Source organism: Triticum dicoccoides, chromosome 3B (genome assembly GCF_002162155.2).
Source record: "Triticum dicoccoides isolate Atlit2015 ecotype Zavitan chromosome 3B, WEW_v2.0, whole genome shotgun sequence".
Taxonomy (NCBI): Eukaryota; Viridiplantae; Streptophyta; class Magnoliopsida; order Poales; family Poaceae; genus Triticum; species Triticum dicoccoides.
In genome coordinates, this window is record NC_041385.1 from 834,943,616 (window position 1) to 834,953,688 (window position 10,073).

A 10,073-nucleotide genomic window follows, 5' to 3' on the forward strand; every position below is an offset into this window, starting at 1 on the left:
AGTGTTAGTAACTCGAAATAAAAGAGCTACGGAATAAACGGAGACTAGCTAAAGGTGAGATGACGATGTGTGTTGGAAGTGTTTCCAAGGTTGATGTGATCAAGCATCGCCTGCTCCGTCTACCATCGAGATTGGTGTTAAACCTAAATAATTGTTATTTGGTGTTTGCGTTGAGCATAGACATGATTGGATTATGTCTATCGCAATACGGTTATTCATGTAAGGAGAATAATGGTTACTCTATTTATTTGAATAATACCTTCAATGGTCTTGCACCTAAAAGAATGGTTCATTGAATCTCGATCGTAGTGATACACATTTTCATGCCAAAAGATATAAGATAGTAATGATAGTACCACTTACTTGTGGCACTGCCATGTAAGTCATATTGGTATAAAACGCATGAAGAAGCTCCATGTTGATGGATCTTTGGACTCACTCGTTTTTGAAAAGTTTGAGACATCCGAGCCATGTCTATTGGTGTATACGCATGAAGAAACTCCATGTAGATGGATCGTTTGGACTCACTTGATTTTGAATCGCTTGAGAAATGCAAATCATACCACATGGGCAAGATGACTGAAAATCCTCGTTTTCAGTAAAATGGAACAAGATAGCAACTTGTTGGAAGTAACAACTTTTGATGTGTGCAGTCCAATGAGTGCTGAGGCATGCAGTGAATATCGTTATGTTCTTACTTCACGGATGATTTAAGAAGATACTGAGTATATTTACTTGATGAAACACAAGTCTGAATTATTGACTGGTTCAAGTAATTTTAGAGTGAAGTTGAAGATCATCGTGACAAGAGGATAAAATGTCTATGATATGACCATAGAGATGAGTATCTGTGTTACGAGCTTTGGCACGCAATTAAGACAGTGTGGAAATTGTTTCACAATTAATACCGCCTGGAACACCATAATGTGATGGTGTGTCCGAACATCATATTTGCACCCTATTGGATATAGTGTGTAGCATGATGTATCTTATCGAATTACCACTATCGTTCATGGGTTAGGCATTAGAGACAACTGCACTCACTTTAATAGGGCACCACGTAATTCCGTTGAGACGACACCGTTTGAACTATGGTTTGGAGAAACCTAAGTTGTCGTTTCTTAAAAGTTTGGGGCTGCGACGCTTATGTGAAAAAGTTTCAGGTTGATGAGCTTGAACCCAAAGCGGATAAAAATGCATCTTCATAGGACACCCAAAACAGTTGGGTATACCTCCTATCTCAGATCCGGAAGCAAAAGTAATTGTTTCTAGAAACGGGTCCTTTCTCGAGGAAAAGTTTCTCTCGAAAGAATTGACTGGGAGGATGGTGGAGACTTGATGAGTTTATTGAACTATCACTTCAACTAGTGAGTAGCAGGGCACAGGAAGTTGTTCATGTGGCACCTACACCAATTGAGGTGGAAGCTGATGATAGTGATCATGATGCTTCGGATCAAGTCACTACCGGACCTCGTAGGTCGACAAGGACGCGTACTACTTCAGAGTGGTACGCAATCCTGTCTTAGAGGTCATGTTGCTAGACAACAATGAACCTACGAGCTATGGAGAAGCGATGGTGGGCCCGGATTCCGACGAATGGCTCGAGGCCATAAAATCCGAGAGAGGATCCATGACTTTGGAAGAAATACTTGATGGTCATAAGGCCGTTGGGTATAGATGGATTTTAAAAGGAAGACAGAGAATGATGGTAAGTATCGCCATTAAGAAAGCTCGACTTGTCATTAAGATGTTTTCCGACAAGTTCAAGGAGTTGACTACGATGAGACTTTCTCACTCATAGCGATGCTAAGAGTCTGTTGGAATTATATTAGCACTTACTGCATGATTTATGAAATCTTGCAGATAGGATGTCAAAACATTGTTTCCTCGACGATATCCTTGAGGAAAGGTTGTATGTGATATAACCAGTAGGTTTTGTCAATCCTAAAGAACGCTAACAAGTATGCAAAGCTCCAGCAATCCTTCTAAGGACTGGAGTAAGCATCTCGGAGTTGGAATGTACGCTTTGATGAGATGATCAAAGATTTTGGGTTTATACAAAGTTTATGAGAAACTTGTATTTCCAAAGAAGTGAGTGGGAGCACTATAGAATTTCTGATGAGTATATGTTGTTGACATATTGTTGATCAGAAATGATGTAGAATTTCTGGAAAGCATATAGGGTTATTTGAAAAGTGTTTTTCAATAGAAAACCTGGAATAAGCTGCTTGAAGATCGAGCATCAAGATCTATGAGGATAGATCAAAAACGCTAAATGGTACTTTCAAATGAGCACATACCTTGACATGATCTTGAAGGTGTTCAAGATGGATCAGTCAAAGAAGGAGTTCTTGCCTGAGTTGTAAGGTATGAAGTTAAGAGTTAAAGCTCGACCACGGCAGAAGAGAGAGAAAGGATGAAGGTCGTCCCCTATGCTTCAGACATAGGCTCTATAGTATGCTATGCTGTGTACCGCCCCGGAAGTGTGCCTTGCCATGAGTCAGTCAAGGGGTACAAGAATGATCCAGGAATGGATCATTGGACAGCGGTCAAAATTGTCCTTGGAGTAAATAATGGACATGTTTCTCGATTATGGAGGTGATAAAGAGTTCGACGTAAAGGGTTACGTCGATGCAAGCTTTAACACCTGTCCGAATGACTCTGAGTAGCAAACCGGATACGTATAGTGGAGCAACCATTTGGAATAGCTCCAAGTGGAGCGTGGAAGCAGCATTTACAATATGACATAGAGAATTGTGAAATACATACGAATCTGAATGTTGTAGACCCGTTGACTAAAACCTCTCTCACAAGCAAAACATGATCAAACCCCAGAACTCATTGAGTCTTAATCACATGGTGATGTGAACTAGTTTAGTAACACTAGTAAACTTTTTGGATGTTGGTCACATGGCGATGTGACCTGTCAATGTTAATCACATGGCGATGTGAACTAGATTATTGACTCTAGTGCAAGTGGGAGACTGTTGGAAATATGCCCTAGAGGCAATAATAAATTAGTTATTACTATTATATTTCCTTGTTCATGATAATCGTTTATTATCCATGCTATAATTATATTGATAGGAAACTCAGATACATGTGTGGGTACATAGACAACACCAAGTCCCTAGTAAGCCTCTAGATGACTAGCTCGTTGATCAATAGATGGTTACGGTTTCCTGACCATGGACATTGGAGGTCGTTGATAACGGGATCACATTATTAGGAAAATGATGTGATGGACAAGACCCAATCCTAAGCCTAGCACAAAGATCGTGTAGTTCGTATGCTAAAGCTTTTCTAATGTCAAGTATCATTTCCTTAGACCATGAGATTGTGCAACTCCCGGATACCGTAGGAATGCTTTGGGTGTACCAAACGTCACAACGTAACTGGGTGGCTATAAAGATGCACTACAGGTATCTCCGAAAGTGTCTGTTGGGTTGGCACGAATCGAGACTGGGATTTGTCACTCCGGTTGACGAAAAGATATCTCTGGGCCCACTCGGTAGGACATCATCGTAATGTGCACAATGTGACCAAGGGGTTGATCACGGGATGATGTGTTATGGAACAAGTAAAGAGACTTTCCAGTAACGAGATTGAACAAGGTATCGGCATACCGACGATGGAATCTCGGGCAAGTACAATACCGCTAGACAAAGGGAATTGTATACGGGATTGCTTGAATCTTTGACATCGTGGTTCATCCGATGAGATCATCGTGGAACATGTGGGAGCCAACATGGGTATCCACATCCCGCTGTTGGTTATTGGCCAGAGAGTTGTCTCGGTCATGTCTGCATGATTCCCGAACCCGTAGGGTCTACACACTTAAGGTTCGGTGACGCTAGAGTTGTTATGGGAATTGGTGTGCAGTTACAGAATGTTGTTAGGAGTCCCGGATGAGATCCCGGACGTCATGAGGAGTTCCAGAATGGTCCAGAGGTAAAGATTTATATATGGGAAGTCCTATTTTGGCCACCGGAAAATGTTCGAGATTTTTCGGTATTGTACCGGGAAGGTTCTAGAAGGTTCCGGAGTGGGTCCCACCAGCATGGGGGGACCCACATGAACGTGGGTAGTGGGGGCAAGGCCCCACACCCTTGTTCAAGGCGCACCAAGATCCCCCCTTAGAAGGAATAAGATCATATCCCGAAGGGATAAGATCAAGATCCCTAAAAAGGGGGGATAACAATCGGTGGGGAAGGAAATGATGGGATTTCTTTCGTCCCACCTTTGCCAACGCCCCAATGGACTTGGAGGGAAAGAAACCAGCCCCATCCTCCCCTATATATAGTGGGGAGGCGCATGGGAGCTTCACCCTTGCCCCTGGCGCAGCCCTCTCCCTCCCCAACACCTCCTCCGCAGTAGTAGTGCTTGGCGAAGCCCTGCCGGAGAACTGCAAGCTCCACCACCACGCCGTCGTGCTGCCGAAGCTCTCCCTCAACTTCTCCTCTCCCCTTGCTGGATCAAGAAGGAGGAGACGTCCCCGGGCTGTACGTGTGTTGAACGCGGAGGTGCCGTCCGTTCGGCACTAGGATCTCCGGTGATTTGGATCACGATGAGTACGACTCCTTTAACCCCGTTCTCTTGAACGCTTCCGCTTAGCGATCCACAAGGGTATGTAGATGCACTCCCCTCTCTCTCTCTCGTTGCTAGTTTCTCCATAGATAGATCTTGATGACTCGTAGGAAAATTTTGAATTTCTGCTACGTTCCCCAACACTCTCCTCCTGACGGCGCGAGGTGAGGTCGAGCAGATCAAGAGGAGGGAGGCAGACGAGTGAGAATCGGGCTAGGGTTCTCTAAGTGGTGGGGATAAGTGGAGGCCCGGCTGGGCCTTGGGCTGGCTGGGGTGTGCTAGAATGGCCCAATCTGTTTTTAAAGAAAAGAAGAGATTTCCCTCTATTGGGAGGGTAGAAATCATGCGAGAGTTGCGTTCTTCTGTTCTACGTGGTGTGGGGACTGCATTTGTGGCTGAGAAAAAGGGTGGGGGAAAGCTCCATGTAGTTCTTTTTAATGTGAATTGGTCATAGGTCTTAATTGGCCGGCTTTAATTACTGTATTTCAGTTAATTTGGGAATTCGGTTAGCAAATTCCAATGACCGAGCTCAACTCAATAATTCCGGTTTTTATCATTCGCTAACTGATTGAACAATCAAAGTTTCAGTCCTTGGTTTCTTTCACTTTGGTTCCTGTTTTTTGGTCTTTGGTTCTCGATTTTTATGCTCACCCGTAGGCACAAGGGAAGGAGGAGGGGATCGAGCTGCGCTAGGGTTTGTCAGGCGTGGGCCGGTTAAAAAGGGTGGTCAGGTAGGCCATCACGACGTTTTTTTAGAAAAATCCCTGTGGTTTTTTATAATTAACCCGCGCTACAGTTTTAAGTGGTAAACAGAGGGGAAAACGTTTCATGTATTGGCTTGGGACTCGGCTTGGCCTTCGGGGAAAAAATATGGCACGACGGCCTGTCCTCTCTGAGTACGCACAACAGCGCGGGTCCTCTTCCTGGAGACGGCACGGCCGCATGGCACCGCCGCCATGAATCAAGCCGCCACGCGCGGCCGGTCTACCTCTCCAGCTACCCTCCAGCAGCGCGGCCATTGCCCTGTTCTTCCCCTCCTCGCCCGCCCCTTCTTCGCCTCCTCACCTGCCCCAACTCCTCACCCCCAGCCTCCTCCACCTCGAGGAGGACAACTCCGATTTGGACCTCAAGTACTGCCTCCCCGACACCTCCATCCCCAAGTACATCCTCCCGTCAGACGAGGACGAGGTGCGTACTCTGTTTTTTTTTATTGGCCACAAGGACAAATTTAAGATCTCGAATTAAAGGATTCTCAGGTTGGATAAAGGGGGAACAGAAAGAATGGGTAGCAATTTGTTCGGGGATTTTTTTTTTGCCAACCTCTAAGATCCCCTTCTCTGCCATGGATTTGGATGCTTGCAGATTTGGATTGAGGCACAACAGAGATGAGGAAGGACAAAGCATGAATAGCTCCAGTGAGAGTGAATGGATATGAACACCAGAACCCTCTCAGGTGGGATTGCCATATTCCATGCTCATATTCAAAGTATCATCTAATTTTTGGCCAAAGGCTCCATATATAATTTGATTTTTGATTTCCAGATCGCTAACCGCATGTGCCATTTGATTTCAGAGTATCTATTAATTTCCTGTTCTTCAGATCTTTGAGAGGTCGTCTGATTTGCCGTGGTTTTTGCAGAGGATGTTGGCTGATCGGGATACCCAATTCTCAAACAAGCATGCTGAGATGCTCAAGATATGGAAGTTCGCCCACAAGCTCAACCACCAGGTTTTTTTGGTTCATGTTCAATGGGAGGCGAAGAGTGTAGAGAGGGTATCTGATGTAGGTCCAAGGTAAACATTTGTTTCTTTTGTTGTGTTTAGGTGAACACATGTCAAAGGTGCATACGGACATGATGAAGCCGTGAATTGTCGCACAGGTCACTGACCTTCTTGGGTTCGAAAAACTACCTAACTGCTATTATCCTGAATTTAGTTTTATCTGAACTAAGAGGACTACCTGTGCTTCTCTAACAAAGAATTACTCATTTGGTGCTCTTTTGCACTGTTGATTTTAGTTCAAATTGGTGTGAGTGCGACCTCTTTGTCATGTTGGATAAGCCTTTCTGTATCACATGGATGTGGCCTGTAGTATGGTGTAGAAAAGTGATGAAAGGTATTAGTTAGAATTAATTTGGCAGCAATAGTTTGTCAAGTTTTTGCCAAGCCAGCTATTTGTAGAATTTCTGTAGCTGTACTTTGTGCCAGCTCCCTCATGTAGATATATATACTAGCAGACTAGCACGCAAATTATTTGCATCAATACTGAGACATATCTATATATGATGGAGGCATTTCTTTCTTTATATTAAGCACACCTCTTGCTGCTATAAAGAAAGTAGAAACATGGTTGATAAATAATCAGATTGTTCTGCCCATTATTCATTTCACAATCCATTACAATTGTTATGTCCTTGCAATCATACCACTACACATGACACTTCCTACATCTAAAACCCAACCAAAGAACAATCAAGTTTGATTCGTGCTGTTATTGGGCCTCGCTGCGACCCTGATGTTTTTGGGCCAAGTTGGGCAGAATCTGCTGATGCTTATAAAACAAGTTTGTTAACAGATTAAATAGTCCCACCTAGCTTCTTACAGCTAATTCTATCAAGTTTTTTTTAATAAATCTAGCAATTTACATATGCCTATAAGTATGAGAATTAACAAGCAGCCTGAGAATAAACTAACAGAGGGTGAGCTGTGTTTTGGAAAAAGTATCACCCCGGTTGGCGTAATAAATAAAAGGAGTTGGGGATTGTTGGCTGCCAAACGAAAAATCTCAGCAGGCCTAAATAAAAGGGATCGCGCACTGCAAATAAAAAAACCCTGGTTAGTATAAATAAAGGAAATTGTGGGCTCTGAAACAAAAATTTCCGGTTGACATAAATAAAGGGGATTGTGGGCTATGAAACGAATAATCTCAATTGAGCACGATTGTTGTATGCTAAAGGAAAAATAGTGACTGTGGTCTGCGAAACAAAAAATAAGCAAAGGCCTCCCGGTTGGCATAAATAAAATGCTATGAAATGAAGAAAATAAATAAATGGGCATGGTTGAACAATTTCAGTATTTTATACTTATACTATGTTCATTTAAAGGATGAATTTTTTCACCCCGTTGCAACACACAGGCATATGTCCTAGAAGATATTTGGAATGCAGAGTTCATGAAAACAAATGTCAGTCCTTTTTTCTTCTTCTGAAAAGCTCTCTTCATTCTTTTTCTCGTCTATTCTTACTGCTTGAGAATTGTTGCAGTCCGTACCATGTATCCACTGTTTCCTAAGGAGAGTGTTCCTATGTTAAAAGTTGTTGTTTTATCGTTGCAGATTTTTTCTGTGGGATTTGTGCGGTCTAAATAGTACTGTATTTAGTTTTCTGGAAGGATGCAAAAGTCATACTGGGCTTCCTGTGTATACTGATTGCTAAATGATGCAGTAGCATTTGTGCAGTGGGGGAGTGTCATTCCCTGTGTTTACCGATTGGCCTCACCCTCTTAAGAGATCTAACCCTTGTCACCGTAAGGAAAAAAGCAAAGAGTATTATGACACCATAAAGTTTGAATTCAAAGAAGTATATGCTGAAGAACACCAGAATTAGTCTTCATGAACCATCATCGCTTTGTTGACGATGCTTCACATGTAAGTTTTCTGGTCCTTTGACAAGGTCTTCCAATTATTCAGAAGCGATGTCAAATGGTAAGCACATTTTTTATTTTAATTTTCTTGAATTGTTAAGTTGAGCATGGATGCTTGCATTTCCATTTGGGAAAAAGAGAGGAGAAAGTGATGGATTGGAGCTTTGGCGGAACATTATTACTGTCTAGAAAATTCATGGCAACTGGGCCAATGGTTGAACATATAAAGCTTTTTGAAGTAAATTATTTTGTAACTCTCAGTCTCAGTACTACCTTGTCGATTTATACTTAGAGGACCAGAGAGCAAAATCCAAAGCAAAGCCCTACACATGCCTGCACATACGTGCATGGCTGTGATTCGAGCAATTTTAGGCCATTAGGCATCATCTTCATGCAGCCCCTACCCAAAAGGAGCAACTGCATTTTGTCTACAATGCATGTTTGACTGAAATTCCTGTTTCTATGTTTTGTAGAGCGCTCACAAATTAAACAACCTATGAAATGGCCAGAAGGGACCGGATATCCTACTTGGTATGTGGTTTTAGAAGCGACTTAGGTTCCAGCTTGCTATGAATTTTATGGTTTATCACTGCTATACTATTAACTACTTAACTCGATACTGAAAGATTGGAGCCGTAGAATTTGCAGAGGAATTCCGAACAGGCTTTATCAATTCACTAAAGGCCTATGTAGAAACATCTACGACTTCACTAGAGAGGGATCTTCACTCGAGGAGCAGCTCGAGCAGCTTTGCGCACATGCCTAGACCTACTTTCCTATCGGCGCTGTTGATATGTGTGTTCTGTATCATTCTGTACGTCTAGCGTGTGATGTAATCCATTTTCAAACTTTTTCACCAGTGGAAGCATATATTTTATGAGCTGAATCAATAGATGTTCACTGAGCTTATTTTCATGTAAAAAGCGCATGTATATTCTCCGCAAAAACAAGAAAGTGTGCGTGCCCGACCTTCTCCCACTGCGACCTTGACCAGGAAGCACGTCAAACAGAAAAGTCTATCTTTGCATATCACCGAGACAGAGCCAGAAGACAGTTTTTTTTATCTTTAGGTGTTAATTCCTTGTGACAGGTATATGTGAGTATCATCGTTGTGTAGAGATAAAAATATTCACATAAGCAAACCTTTAGCTTAAGGCGTGACTGGTACCAAATTACGCTTGGTCTCACTACTTTATCTTTTTGCTGGACATTTTACATCTCTTTTGATTACTAAGCCTTTTATTTTCTACTTCCTGTTCTGATGTCAGCTGAAGCAAGAACACGAGGTACATCATTTTGCTTCTAACCTCACACAATTAAGGGAATTTCTTTCTTTCTTTAAGCACATCACCAGATTTTCGCTCTTTGTTTCAAGAATATGGTCCTTGGTACTTATGATTATGTTAAATATTGTTTTGCTACTTGCAAAGTTGTTTAAGTGGTCAATTGTTTTTCAGGTTTCTAAGCATTTTTCTTTTGTACCTGTTGCAACGCACGGGCATTTGTACTAGTAAAAACTAACGACTTGATAGCACAATTTTTAGTTCTTTTTTTAGGATAACACATTCTTTAGTGGAGCTCGGCTAGAAAGCAGTGGAGCCTATACAGCAACATAGAAAAGGGAAGCTGAGCCCACAAACAAGCCCAACATGGACACATCACGAACCAGCATCATCGAGAGTGGAGCATACAGGGCCGACACGCAGGAGAATGACCTCAGCCAAATGAGACTCTGCAAAGTCTCAGTCCGACCGAGACCTAGACAACCCTTTGTATATTATTCGATCATCTACGGCTGCATACAACATATCGAACCGACTATACATTGGCGACTGCACTCTTTT

The 10,073-nt window shown here is 42.5% G+C and overlaps 1 long non-coding RNA gene across 2 annotated transcripts; it reads left to right on the forward strand.

Moving 5' to 3' along the window:
* Positions 1-5,512: 5,512 nt before the first annotated feature.
* Positions 5,513-6,607, forward strand: LOC119282561. 2 transcript variants are annotated; one of them, XR_005138787.1, is made up of 4 exons: positions 5,513-5,775; positions 5,950-6,040; positions 6,227-6,316; positions 6,412-6,607. It is a non-coding gene; the product is annotated as an uncharacterized LOC119282561 (long non-coding RNA). The 2 variants fall into 2 exon arrangements; XR_005138786.1 differs by lacking the exon at positions 6,412-6,607 and having other exon boundaries at positions 6,227-6,372.
* The last annotated feature ends 3,466 nt before the right edge of the window (positions 6,608-10,073 follow it).